Here is a 13,774-nt window from a genome sequence, read left to right as displayed (position 1 = left end):
GGTAGTACACACGCACACAAGCGGGACAACGACACAAGGGACGACGATTTAATTGAGCTATCTGACGGTGCTAGTTCCTCAGTCCAGCCAAAAATCACGTCAGCTTTTCATCTGAACAGCTCTTCATGCACCTAGACAGCTTACAGCGGAGTGGACTTGTTTTGTGTGTGCGTGTGTGTTACAAGAAGTCTTTTTTTTTTGGAAGTACAAAGTCAGTGCACAGCATCACTGGACTACACGTTACAATTTGGACTCCTATTTAAAATTTGTGTTGGACTTTAGCAGCAGTGGAACACCAAAATGTAAGTCCCTTTTCTGTTGTTTATAAATTAATAAAATATCAAATGACAAGGATCTATTTTAGAAGTTATATTTAAACCAATAATGAATGTTTTTACATTCTTTCAATTCTTACCATTGAACTCATAAACATTCATTATTTGTATAATATATATATATTAAAGGATTATTAACTGAGCGTGAGGTCTGTACGGGAAGATATCAGACCAACGTGTAAGACTGAGTAAGCAAGGATAATATTTCATTAATTATATGGCTACTATATATATATAAACATGCAAACCTATGGTATTACCTGAATATGAAAGCTGCTGGCGGTTCGTAGTCAGACCTGTTCACTTTCTTCACCTCAGTGAAGAACTTACTAACAGATGGTCTGGTCTTTCGTTAGCTGGTAAGTTTTCAATCTGTTTTTTCCCCAATGCTGTTTAGATATTTATGGAGTATGTTCATGTCTGACTCCCACAGTTTAAGAAATTCAGCATCTGATCGTAGAGCCTCTATGCAAGAGGAGGCACTTTGAATGAGCCGGACTGCAGTGATTAGATCTGTTTCTTCGGCTTGCAGCAGCCGATTGGCTGGGTCCATCTGTCCCAATACTTTGTGCATCACACCAGTGAGAAATTTGAAGCTTTGTTTTGAGATGGCCTGGTGAAGTCCAGCAGCTTCAATTTTCATATCGCCACTTGCTCCCATTGTTCAAATTTCTTTCAGAAAGTCCACCAGTGCAGTGTATGACTTCAGCACCACAGATATCGTGTCAAGGTGTCCAGTCCATCGCTGCTCTAACAGCCTTTTAAGCTTCTCTCCTTTGTACTGTGAGGCTACAGTGGGCTTTTTCAGAAATTTATAAAGGGAATTGCACACATAAAAAAAAATCCCTGACTGCACTCTCTGAGGGAATAGCATACACAATCACCAAATGCAATTGGTGGTTGAAATGAAAACAATGACTGTAAGGCACTTCTCTGTTTAACTTATCTTGAATAAGCTTTTGCATGCCTCCCTCTCTTCCCAACATGACACCTGCTTTGTCATTAACACTGACTAAGAATTTTGTTTGCGTCAAGACCAGCTTTAAACAGTTTATCGAGCCCAACATTAGTGAGTGACTGGGCATCACACTTGTCCGTTGTCTGCATTGATAATAGAGCTGAAACAACTAATCGAGTTAATCGATTACAATTGATTGTTAAAATAGTCAACTAATTTAGTCATCGATTAGTTGCTAAATAACTTTGTTTTACCGCAAATGTTTTGTTTCTTCCATATAATCAACCGAGCTTTGCTTTGAAGCTTGAACCAGTGGAGTGTTTTGAGCTGCTGCTTCGTTGGTTTCATTTGTTTTATTTTGCTTTATCTTAATTTTTCCCCACTAAAACCCTAAAGAGCACATGTCTGTGAGGAATATTAACCTTTTTTATGTTAAACTGACCTGTTATGGTCTTCTGAAACGGTTGATTGATATATTTTATGCTAACGCTGATGCTAATGCGTTAGCATGTCTATGGCGTTTTCAATGTTAAAGTTAGCATTAAGCTGCTGGCATTTTAGCATGTTTCTGCATTTGTTTTCTGTATAATTATTAATGGCTCAGCGTTTGTTGCCGTAGAGTCAAATGTATTACAAATTATAATATTTTATTTATTTTTATTTATATATTGTTGCTATTATTATAATTTATATAATAATAGCAACAATAATAATAGTAATAATAACTAATAATGCTACAATATAATTTTAGAGAAAGAGAAATGACCGCAAGTTAAACAGAGAATGTTGCACATATAATGAGTCAGGCTACAGTTTTTGATTTAGGTTTTATGGTTAACTGGTTAATGTAATTGCTCATTTGCAGCCACAAAAATACCTCTTTTTTCACCATATATTTTATGTTTATATATTTCAATGTTGTTTTATGGAAACTCAGCACTGTGATAAAGCAATTCCATTTTGAATAATTATTTTTGTTCTTTATTATAAATTGTTTTCTTCTTTATTATTTTATATTTCAACAGCCAGGGACATTTGACGATTTGTTGTTTTTCAAGTATTTTAAGTTTTCAAATAATGTTCTGTTGTTAAATAAAGTGATGGAAGGAAAGAAAAATTGTTTCCCTGGCACATTTTTAAAAAAATTCCCCGCTAATCCAATTAATCGATTAATCGTGTCGAAATTCATTGATGATCCAAATAATCGTTTGTTGCAGCCCTAATTGATAACAGCCTCTCTTGTATTTTATAGTCCTTGTCCACATAATGCACAACTATAGATACATTTTCACTGCCTCTCAGGTCTTTAATTCCATCCACCGTGAGTGTAAACCATGAATCTCCAGCATCTTTAACAGTTTGCTCCGTTACAATAGTGCTCATCAGTTCAATAAAGTGATTTTGAATATCATGTGATGTTTAAGTTGTGTTTTTTTGTACTGAAAGCATTTGCAAGCTCTTGGTTTTGCCTCAGCGTGCAGTCAAACAGTGAGAGAAACAGTCTGGTGCCCGCTTCATCTCTGCAATCGACTGAATCCACTTCACCCCACAATGGCAGTTTGTTTGAGACGAGAAATTCAGTTATGTCTACAACTGCAGACACATACAGGCGGTTTCGCGCAAGCTGATGAGTGTTGACCATGGTTGAAATTTCACTGCCTGTGTTGCATCCTATTTCCTTCTCTTTCCAGCTAGCCATGCATGCTTGACGCTCTTTGCTGTTACTATGCCTGCTAAATCCCTTCGCCTTATCATTAGTGTGCTTCCAATTAGTATACCCAGTTCTTGTTAAAACGGAGTCACTACCTCCAAACTTCCTGCAGGGAAATCAAAAGGCTGCATCTGCTTGCTGCGAATATTCAAACCAGTCTCTCTCGTTGTACCAGCTGGCTGAAAAGAACCATTTACAGTCATTATTATGCTGTTGTTTCTTTGGAAACTGCCTGAGGTGGACTTGAACTGGCTTGTCAACTCCAAGGTCCTCTGGTAAGCCACACTGCTGCTGCGAGTGCGATGGCGGGCTCTCTGCTCCACCATCAGCTTAGAGGCTGAGGGCGCTGGCCTGCCGGTGGGCAGTTCACTCTCCTCACTGCGCAGCTGAACCCGCTGCTCCTCCTCCTCCAAACTTGGCCTCCTCGGCAGGTGCTGCTTCGCTTCTCCGGAGCTTTTTCAGCCATTTGCGAATGTCCATCTTTCTCAATTAAAATACAGCTGGTAGCTTGTGCTTAGTTTGTTGTTTTTTCCCCTTGGGGCGGGATGACGCACTGACGCCTGACGACATAACGTAAACTGTGTGATGGTTGAAGGACAACTGGAAACTTGGAAATTTGGATTTGCACAACTCTGCATTTTGGTTTGAACAAGTCAGGGGAGTTTTCTATTGTTTTTAACACATGGTAGACCGAACAAAAAAAAAAAAAAAAGAAAATCTACATTTTGACTGAGGGGGCAGGACAGTCGGCGTGAGGGGGCAACGCCATCTCACACCCCCTCTTGACACCGGGACTGATTATGCATGGTGCAAGATAGTGAGGGAGAACAACACAAAGACACGTGAACAGGTGGCAAGAGTGTGAGTGAATGAAAACACTAAGCAGACAGAATCAAAATGAGAGACGAAGACGTAATGGCAGGTGCAGGGGCATGGAGTGAACACAAACAAATGGGATGAAGGAAAAACTGAGAACAGAATATTATAAAACTATGAACCTAGCACAGAGGCAATTGTAGACTTCCAGTTTTAGGGGTGCTTAGTGCATTTTTAAATTTTTTAAAATCTAGATGTCCAGAAATACAATTTCCCATGATTTCAGAGTGAAAACATTGCTTGTAAAAGCTGCATTCATTGTCAATATGATAAAAAAAACAAAACAAAAAACAACAACAATAACAACAAAAAACGCATATTAGCAATGGATAACGGCCCATACATAAAATTCCTGCATTCTGGTGCAGTTTATATAATAAATAATTTAATCTCCTAATGTGGTGAGGGCAAATAGTAATTGCAATTTAGGAGCAGGTCTGAAATATTCAGAGGCTGAGTAAAGTATATTATCCTTGTTTTTATATTAGTCTTATGAGCCTATAGTTATTGAAGATTTTTTTATTTCATCTTAACAGATTATTATGTCATAGTACTTAGTACAGAACACTCACCCTTGTATCACTTTTCAATTACATTTAGACAGTTTTAAGCATTACTTAGATTGTGTTTTAGTTTTGGCTATTCATTTATTTATTCTACAAACTGATTGATGTCTCGGTTTTTCTGGCAGCACACACATCCATGTTGTAAGTCATAAAAATACAGCAGTTGCAATTGTTATGATCAGTGAGGTTTAGTGCCGTGTGCAGGAGGACCTGGTTTAGCACAGCTACAGCAGCACTCCACTATAAGGCTGGATGGAGAACACAGATGGTACACTGCACATAAATGGGTTCAGGATAAGAAATATATGAATGAATTATTTATTGAATTAACAGCAAAGCATAGAAAGTCAGAATTCATACCAAAACACCAGTAACACAAGTAAGACACCTCCACAGTCTGATACACATATTCAATTTCCACTTAGCTTCACTTTCCATCCTTTGCTGTTCTCAATGTCCATATCTACTATCACATAAGGTCTATAGAGCGCACAAACCTCACCTGAAGCTTTTTTTGCTTTTGAAAAAAATGCTCTGATATCCATCACTGCACTGCAGGTTTGCCACTTACTGCCAACAAATAAAAATACAAAATGAGTTTTATGATTTATGGCTTTTTAGCAGGAATTTAAATTATTCACTTATTATCATGCTGTGCATTAAACTTTGTGGTAAAGTTTACCGTCTTAATTCTGAAATGCTTAGTTAAGGACCTTAACAAAGCATTTAAGGTCAGATCTGTGTACATGGTATTTGATGTAGGAGAGTGATTTGTTCATGGAAGCTACACAGATTGAAGGGCGAGCACCATTTAGTAGCTGACAAGAGGATTTAGTTGGAAAAAAAAAAGACAACACTGAATCAATCTAACATTTGACCACGCACAGCGTGCACTAATTTGTAGAGCAATATACTGTGTTTAGCGATAGCTAGACAGGTGAGTAAAATAAGCACTTTTCAGAAAGTTGCACTTGCTCTTCACATTCAGAGACATAAACTGTGAATAAATACCTCGCAAATGTGACAGTCGCCTGGCAATCACGTGACAGCGCGGCTGGGCAAGGTTACCACCAGCGCTCACAGGACTGCGCCTCTGCTAAACTCAGCAGCACCATGCGACACAAACACATGCCAGAGCAGAGAGAGAGATGAATGTCAGCGCGCTTCGTGGATTGAACCATTTGCCCAAAAAGGGGAGATGATCAAATTACTGTGTTCTTGTAATACATATTTTGGCATAATGCTTGAAATAGGTTGTTTAAAAAAATAGTAGTATAGAAGTATATTTTTAGGGGTGCTTAAAATATATTTAGGGGTGCTTGAACACCCCTAAAATTAGGCTAACTCCACCCCCGAACTAAAAGAACTGAAAAGTGAACCAAGAGATAATAAGCACAAAAGAAGAACTACATACGAACTAAGACTGAACTGAACTGGAACTGACTAAGAAAACGAAGTGACTAAACAAACAATAAGTAAAACCGAGACTACAAGATAACAGAAAACAAAACCAGATTCAAAGCACAACAGATAATAACAAATGAGAACAGCAAAAATAAACAGATGATAATTAAATGATAATGAAAACACAAACCGGCTAAACACAAACCAAAACTAGAGCGTAACTGAACAATGGCTAAGGTATGAAAAGCAAACAAAGAAACAAAGTGGCAAAGCTGAATAGAATGAAAAATAAAATAAAGCTGGGGCCGACTGTGAGAAAAAGAAAAAGGGAAACATAGGATCAAAGCCATGAACAGGGCCAAATCGTGATAGCAAACCTCTCATGCCTTTCATTTAACTCTTAACTAAAATTTGCCAGAGGATTCCTGTATATTAGTGGATTTTTCCTCACTACCTGAGGTTGTATTTGTGCTTTCATTAGAGCTTTGCTTTGTGAGGAAAAAGTCATCGTCAGCTGTTCTCCTTTTCTTTATGTCTGCAAGAACGAAAATGCATCAGGTTCAAGGAAACTATCACAATTTTCGTCCTTGCCTATTCATCGCTGAAGGGAATTATATAACAGGTTGGAGAATATGTAACATTCCTGTGTTGGAGTCAAGTTTGCACAGAATCACACACACACACTTAAAAGGCTCACTTATTGCCGTGGATGTAGCAGCTTTTTAATCAGATTCAGGCAAAATGGCACACAAATGTGACACAAGAGCAATGTGATTTCTGAACACTGGGGCTTCTGCAACTTTAAAGGTTTTTCTTACTATACTGATAATGGCTGTGAGTATTCTAAAAACCACATGTTTGGAGGTAACACACTATGGCATCTTGTTTCATCTTTGACATCTGCAGTTTGAAATATGCTTCCTCTTTCAAGGCTGCTCAAAAAACATTTAACTAGTTCTCTGAGAACAACTGAGGAAAAAAAATGATTTGTAACATCAAGAAAATTTCATTTATGTGGCAACAATGAATAAATCTTGGATTTGGAGACAGTATTGTTTGATGGGCAGTGGTGACACAGATAAGCTAAAAGCTAAAATATTCAGCTGAAGCTACCACTAACTTTTTTTTTTTTTTTTTAAATATGCATTTAGCTTTGACTTCTTTCTAAAACCTTGAAAAACAGACCTGAAAAGCAGGAATTTTAATATGGGTTGCTGCGGACTTTACACCGAACGCCCTCTGGTGGCCATTTCTGGCTGATGAAGACATCGCTGACCGCAATACAAATACATATAACTTGGTCACTTTTCAAAGGGGTTAGACTCCTCAGTAAAGTCAATTTAATGTACAATGGTTAATTTCAGGTCAGTTTGGTGTATAAATCTCATCGTTTCAGGCGGCAGTGAGAGCTAGCAGCTAACTGTTAAAAGCAAGTTAGAGACAAAACAAACCCATCTGATTTCATTATACAATCAATCTGGCCTAGGTGGTTTTCATTGGGCGGCCAGTTGTGGAAATATGAATTCTCACCTTCGGATTGGCCACTTCGCCGGAAGTGACATGGCTCCGCGGCAACCCATTTTGATGTATAAAGATGGAGGCTACCTGAAAGGTTTAGCATGCCAAGATTAGATGATGATCAATATGCACATAAATATGTAACTAGCATGTTGCCCGTGGAGATCCGTGGCCTCTAGATTGGGTGGTGTTTATAAAATGGGTAGCTGACATTTTGCAAGGGTGGTGATAAATTAAGCAAAGCTTGTATAATTAGTTGGAATGGAATGTGAGTCCTCAAATTTTTTTTTTTTTTAGAAGAGGACCTAAACCCTTTTATTTGCTGTTAATTATGATTTATTTTATGTTAATTTACTGTCTTAATGTATGTATATTATTTTAGGTTCTTGTTATCATATACACATTATTATCATTATATTTTTATTATTCTATTTCATTTCTAAATTCATCACAATGGAAACAAGTGTTTTCAATTTCTTGTGTCATCCATATATTTTTAGTGTATTTACAATTATAATATGTACATACATTAAACTTACTAAATAAAATCATGCACTCACACTTATAATATAATGATGATTTACCGCCCCCCGGTGGAATGGCGTGTGAGTCCAGAATATAATTAGCAACGTTAGCTAATATCCACAGTTTCTCCAAAAATCTTAATCCTATCAATCCTTTCGGTGCTGTTCAGCCTTGACCCAAAATACATAACCATACCAAACGGCTGTCCCCAGTCGCAAACACACAGAGCTTTTTGTTTTTTTCTGCATTCTGCTGGAAGCAGGTGCTTTTAATTGTTACACACCCACAAACAGAGACAGTGGCAGAAGGCATCAAAAGCAATACTGTTTTCAGTCATGGTAACGACAACATGACTAAACTAAACTTACTAAACCCATTGAACTACACAAAACACAGTAAGTCACTAACAACACTGTTAAACTTGCATGAACCACAATAACATGTAAAACCCACGAACCACAAACTCTCATGGTGCATTGTAGCACAATGTCTATTGTTTACTGGTTAAATAAAATTGCTAATTTCTCCAAAAATACAAGTCCCATCAATGTTCCATTTTCACAGCATTCATTCTTGACCCAAAATACATAAGTATACCAAACAATCTACGTTGCTTTTCAGAAGCAGCAAGTCCGCTTCTTAACCCCTCTCAAAGCCATTTTAAAATGTCAATCATGAGTCAGTTTTGTGCGGATTAAACTCACTTGTCTTATTGTGGACAAGAAACGAGAATGCATTCTTTATGAATTACATTAATGCTGATGTGCAGCCGGCTGTAAGAGCTCAGCTCAGAGGTATTAGTCAGGGTGCCAGACTTCAAAAATGTGCAGAAAACAGAAGCGTGTCACATCATGACATACTTTTGTTTTTGGCACTTTTTGGTAGATTGGTCCATCCTGCATAGGATTTCAGAGGCCTGTTCGGGCAAATCTCCCGCGAAAAGTGTGATTTGTCTCTTTAATTTTCGGGGAGGATAAAAAATTGCCCTGAAATTAGGGGTAGGGAAAATATAAATACATTCTTCACAATGTTTCTTCAATTTTATTCCAACATATTTGGTATCAATACAAAGCTTATAAAGTCTACTACAAGAACATAACACTGATTTATTAGTTGGGTTAATTAGTGCATAGCTATAAGTCAAAAGGTGAAGGACGGAAAGGTTAAGTCAAAATTTAGGGCTTTCAAAGCTCTATGCCCCACTGTGACTTAGTGATTTAACTGATTGGAAGGAAACTAATGCAAAATTTTAGAGTACTAGTGCGGGCAGTTTTTTTTTATCCTTGACTAAGTGGGAATGATTAAGGCCTTTGGAATTAACCCTCCTTTGCCGAGGGGCCAATAATTGAAAATCACTCGAAAATTAAGCATTTTCCCAAAGTATCTTTTTTTTAGGATTTCAATTCAGCTTTTCAGTGATACTAGTGGTAACTGGCAACATATTTCACAAATCTCAGTTTTCTTTGTGTTGGTAACCCTTTTTGCAAGTTTGACCCTTTATGCCCTAAGTTCCTCACATGCCACCATACATTAAAGACGAAGAACTCTTCTGGTAATTGGAGGTGTATCCACCACCAGATCTGTTTCAACAGTCATGTTGTGTGGGCCGCTGAAGAGGAGGTACTGCTGGCCCACCACCACAAGATGGCGCCCTGCTTGAAGTGCGGGCTTCAAGCACGAGAGGGCGTCGGAGCGACCAGGAGTGACAGCTGTCACTCATCATCCGTACCAGCTGTCACTCATCCACTACTCATCACCACCACCATAAAGGCCGGACTGCAACTCCACCTCCCCGCCGAGAAATCAACTACCAATCAGGTAATTTTCTCTGCTGACTTAAAATTCGAGTATTAGTCTGATCTCTTTTTGCAGCCGTTTTCCTGGGACGGATACCCTGTCTGTGGAGTTGGCGTTTGGTGAGGACTGCGACGGCTTCGCCTCACACCCCACCCAGATAAGTGGTTATCTCAGGAGCTGCACGAGTGTGTGATTGGAGGTGGAGGTTCTCCCTCCTTTACTGAATACAGACTGTGGGATTACTGAGTGTGCGACCTCATACTCATCTGGACTGTCTCTGTTCTCTGCCAGCAGTAGCGGGTCTGACTGCTGAAGACAACGGCCACCTGGGGCGCAGGGCTTGGCGGCTCCGGTGTTCTTCAGCTCCATTGGCGGTGGAAGCTGTGTGGATCCGGCTTTTCTCTCACCAGGCGTCTTCTATCGTCGAGCCTGCCCACACGTCACCTGGTGTATGATTGACAGTCACTGTATTGTTATTGTCTGTACATCATTGTGTGATTCACAACATTAAATTGTTACTTTTTGGCTTATCCATTGTCCGTTCATTAACGCCCCCTGTTGTGGGTCCGTGTCACGACACTTTCACAACAGGATTTCTCGGCCAGCGTCATGGATCCCGAGGGGCGTCAACCATCGCTTGAACAGCCAATGGAAGAGCAAGGTGCACAGGCGCCAGCAGGAGGCGTGTTGGGTGAGCTGCAGCACATCTTAACCGCCTTTACCGCTCGGTTGGACGTAATCACCGAGCAGAGCAGTGTTCTCAATCGTAGGATGGAGGCTCTCACCGCCCAGGTGGAAGCGCGTGCTCAGGGCGCTGCTGCAGCACCTTCTCCTGCTGACCGTGTGCCAGAAACAGACATTCCGCTGGTCGTTCAACGAACCCCCCCACCTTCCCCTGAAGCATACATAAGTCCTCCGGAGCCGTAGGGAGGCTGTGTGGAGACGTGCGCGGACTTCTTGATGCAGTGCTCGCTCGTCTTTTCACAGCGTCCCGTCATGTACGCAGCAGACGCCAGCCGGGTGGCTTATGTGATCAATTTGCTTCGAGGAGAGGCACGCGCCTGGGCTACGGCGCTTTGGGAGCAGAATTCATGGCTCCTACAGTTTTTATACTGAGTTTGTGAGGGAGTTCCGACAGTGTTCGACCACCCTCATAGAGGCGAGACCGCTTCAAGTGTGCTGCTGTCGATATGGCAGGGGCGTCGGAGCGCATGCGAAGTATGCAGTCGACTTCCAGCATCGCGGGCCAGGAGCGAAGCCGGCTGGAATGCTGTTGCGCTCCCGCGCCGCCTTTGTAAACGGACGTCTATGGTCCTTAAGGAGCACCTGGTGGCGAAGGACGTAGCCGCGGGATTTAGATGGGCTTATCGACCTGGTTATTACGGTTAGACAACCGATTAACGGAACAGCGACGGGAACGAGACGAGGGGCGTGGCCAGGCACACGCGTCCCTCTTCCTCCCGGGTCCGAAAGGAAGCCGACTTCCCCACGCTCCACTGCCAGGGCTCTCCATGTTACAACAGCTCCCCCTGCTGACGTTGCTATGGAAAACGAGCAGGGCCAAAAAACAATCAGAGCAGAGACAAAGGAGGCTGATCCGTGGAGAGTGTTTTCTCTGCAGCTCTACCGAGCACTACAGAGAGAATGCCCCAAACGGTCAAAACAACAGCACTCGTCCTTAGAGACGGGCTAAGGGTGGGTCACAACACCCACGTGGGGAAAACCCCCGACGATCTGCACGAATCCCGTAACGATCCTGAGTGGGATCTAACCCTTCACGCCCCAGCACTGGTGGACACGGGGTCGGAGGGGAATCTGCTGGATATCAGATGGGCAAAGGAGGTTGGGCTCCCTCTAGTGGCCTTACCGTCATCATTGTCGGTGCGGGTGCTAGATGGCACCCTTCTTCCACTAATCACACACCAGACACAGCCAGTGACATTGGTGGTGTCTGGGAATCACGGGAGGAGATTGTGTTTTATGTAACACCTTCTACCTACCCGAGTGATTTTGGGGTTTCCATGGGTGTTAAAACACAATCCCCGGATTGATTGGCCGTCTGGGGTTGTGGTTCAGTGGAGGGAAACCGCCACCAGGGGAGTGTTTTAGGATCCTCGGTTCCCACACCGGTGTGACTGCTAAGGTAGGAGGTTTCAGTCCCCCCAATCTGACGGCGGTGCCGTCCCGAGTACCACGACCTTGCTGACGTCTTCAGCAAGGATCTGGCACTCACGCTGTCCCTTCACCGTCCGTACGTATTGTGCCATTGATTTGATACCCGGGGTGCTGAGTACCGTCCAGCAAGTGCTGTACAACCTCTCACGTCCGGAACGGCGAATCAATGGAGACCTACATCCCAGCCGGGACTCGTTAGCTTGCCGGGTTGATCCGGAACTCCACCTTCCCGATTGGTGCTGGTTTTCTTTTTTGTGGGCAAAGAAGGACGGCAGACTCCGTCCATGCATTGATTACAGAGGGCTGAACAAGATCACGGTTCGCAATACCGATACCCGTTACCTCTGGCTTGGATTCAGTGTTCACACGCCCCTGCATGGAGCCCCAAATTTTCACGAAATTGGATCTTAGGAATGCTTATCACCTGGTTCGGATCCGGGAGGGAGACGAGTGGAAGACGGCATTTAACACCACGTTAGGTCACTTTGAGTACCTGGTCATGCCGTTCGGCCTCACCAATGCGCCCACGACGTTCCAAGCATTGGTTAATGACGTCTTGCGGGACTTCCTGCATTGGTTTGTCTTCGTATATCTAGACGATATACTCATCTTTTCTCCGGATCCTGAGACCCATGTCAAGCATGTACGTCAGGTCCTACAGCGGTTGTTGGAGAACCGGCTGTTTGTGAAGGGCGAGAAGTGTGAGTTCTACCGCACTTCTTTGTCCTTCTTGGGGTTCATCATCTCCTCCAACTCCGTCGCCCCTGATCCGGCCAAGGTTGCGGCGGTGAGAGTTTGGCCCCAACCAACGAACCGTAGGAAACTACAACAGTTCCTCAGTTTTGCAAATTTCTACCGGAGGCTCATCAAGGGCTACAGTCAGGTAGTTAGCCCCCTGACAGCCCTGACCTCCACAAAAGTCCCCTTCACCTGGTCGGATCGTTGAAAAGCCGCGTTTAGGGAGTTGAAACGCCGGTTCTCGACTGCACCGGTTCTGGTGCAGCCCGATCCCAAGCGCCAGTTTGTTGTTGAAGTGGATGCCTCTGACTCAGGGATAGGAGCCGTGCTGTCCCAGAGCGGGGAGTCCGACAAGGTTCTCCATCCATGTGCCTACTTTTCCCGCAGGTTGACCCCAGCTGAACGGAACTATGACGTCGGCAATCGGGAACTTCTTGCGGTGAAGGAGGCTCTTGAGGAGTGGAGACACCTGTTGGAGGGAGCATCGGTACCATTTACGGTTTTCACGGACCATCGGAACCTGGAGTACATCCGGACCGCGAAGTGTCTGAACCCCAGGCAAGCCCGCTGGTCGCTGTTCTTCGGGCGTTTTGACTTCCGGATCACCTACCACCCCGGGACAAAGAACCAACGATCTGACGCCCTGTCCCGGGTGCACGAAGAGGAGGTCAAGACCGAGCTGTCAGACCCCCCTGAAACCATCATCCCCGAGTCCACTGTCATGGCCGCCTTTACCTGGGACGTGGAGAAGACCGTCCGGGAGGCCCTGAAACGGAGCCCGGACCCGGGGACAGGTCCGAAGAACAAACTGTACGTCCCACCAGAGGCCAGGGCTGCGGTCCTTGACTTCTGTCACGGTTCCAAGCTCTCCTGTCACCCAGGGGTGCGAAGGACCGTGGCAGTGGTCCGGCAGCGCTTCTGGTGGGTGTCTATGGAAGCCGACGTCCGGGAGTATGTCCAGGCCTGCACCACCAGTGCCAGCGGCAAAGCCGACCATCACAAGGCCCAAGGCCTCCTCCAGCCTCTGCCTGTGCCTCGTCGCCCCTGGTCTCATATCAGCCTGGACTTTGTCATGGGCCTCCCGCCGTCCCAGGGCAACACCACCATCTTAACGATAGTGGACCGGTTCTCCAAGGCGGCCCACTTCGTGGCCCTCCCGAAGCTCCCGACG

The sequence above is a fragment of the Thalassophryne amazonica genome, chromosome 5 (genome assembly GCF_902500255.1).
Source record: "Thalassophryne amazonica chromosome 5, fThaAma1.1, whole genome shotgun sequence".
In the NCBI taxonomy this organism is placed as follows: Eukaryota; Metazoa; Chordata; class Actinopteri; order Batrachoidiformes; family Batrachoididae; genus Thalassophryne; species Thalassophryne amazonica.
Note: the sequence above shows the minus strand (reverse complement) of the source record.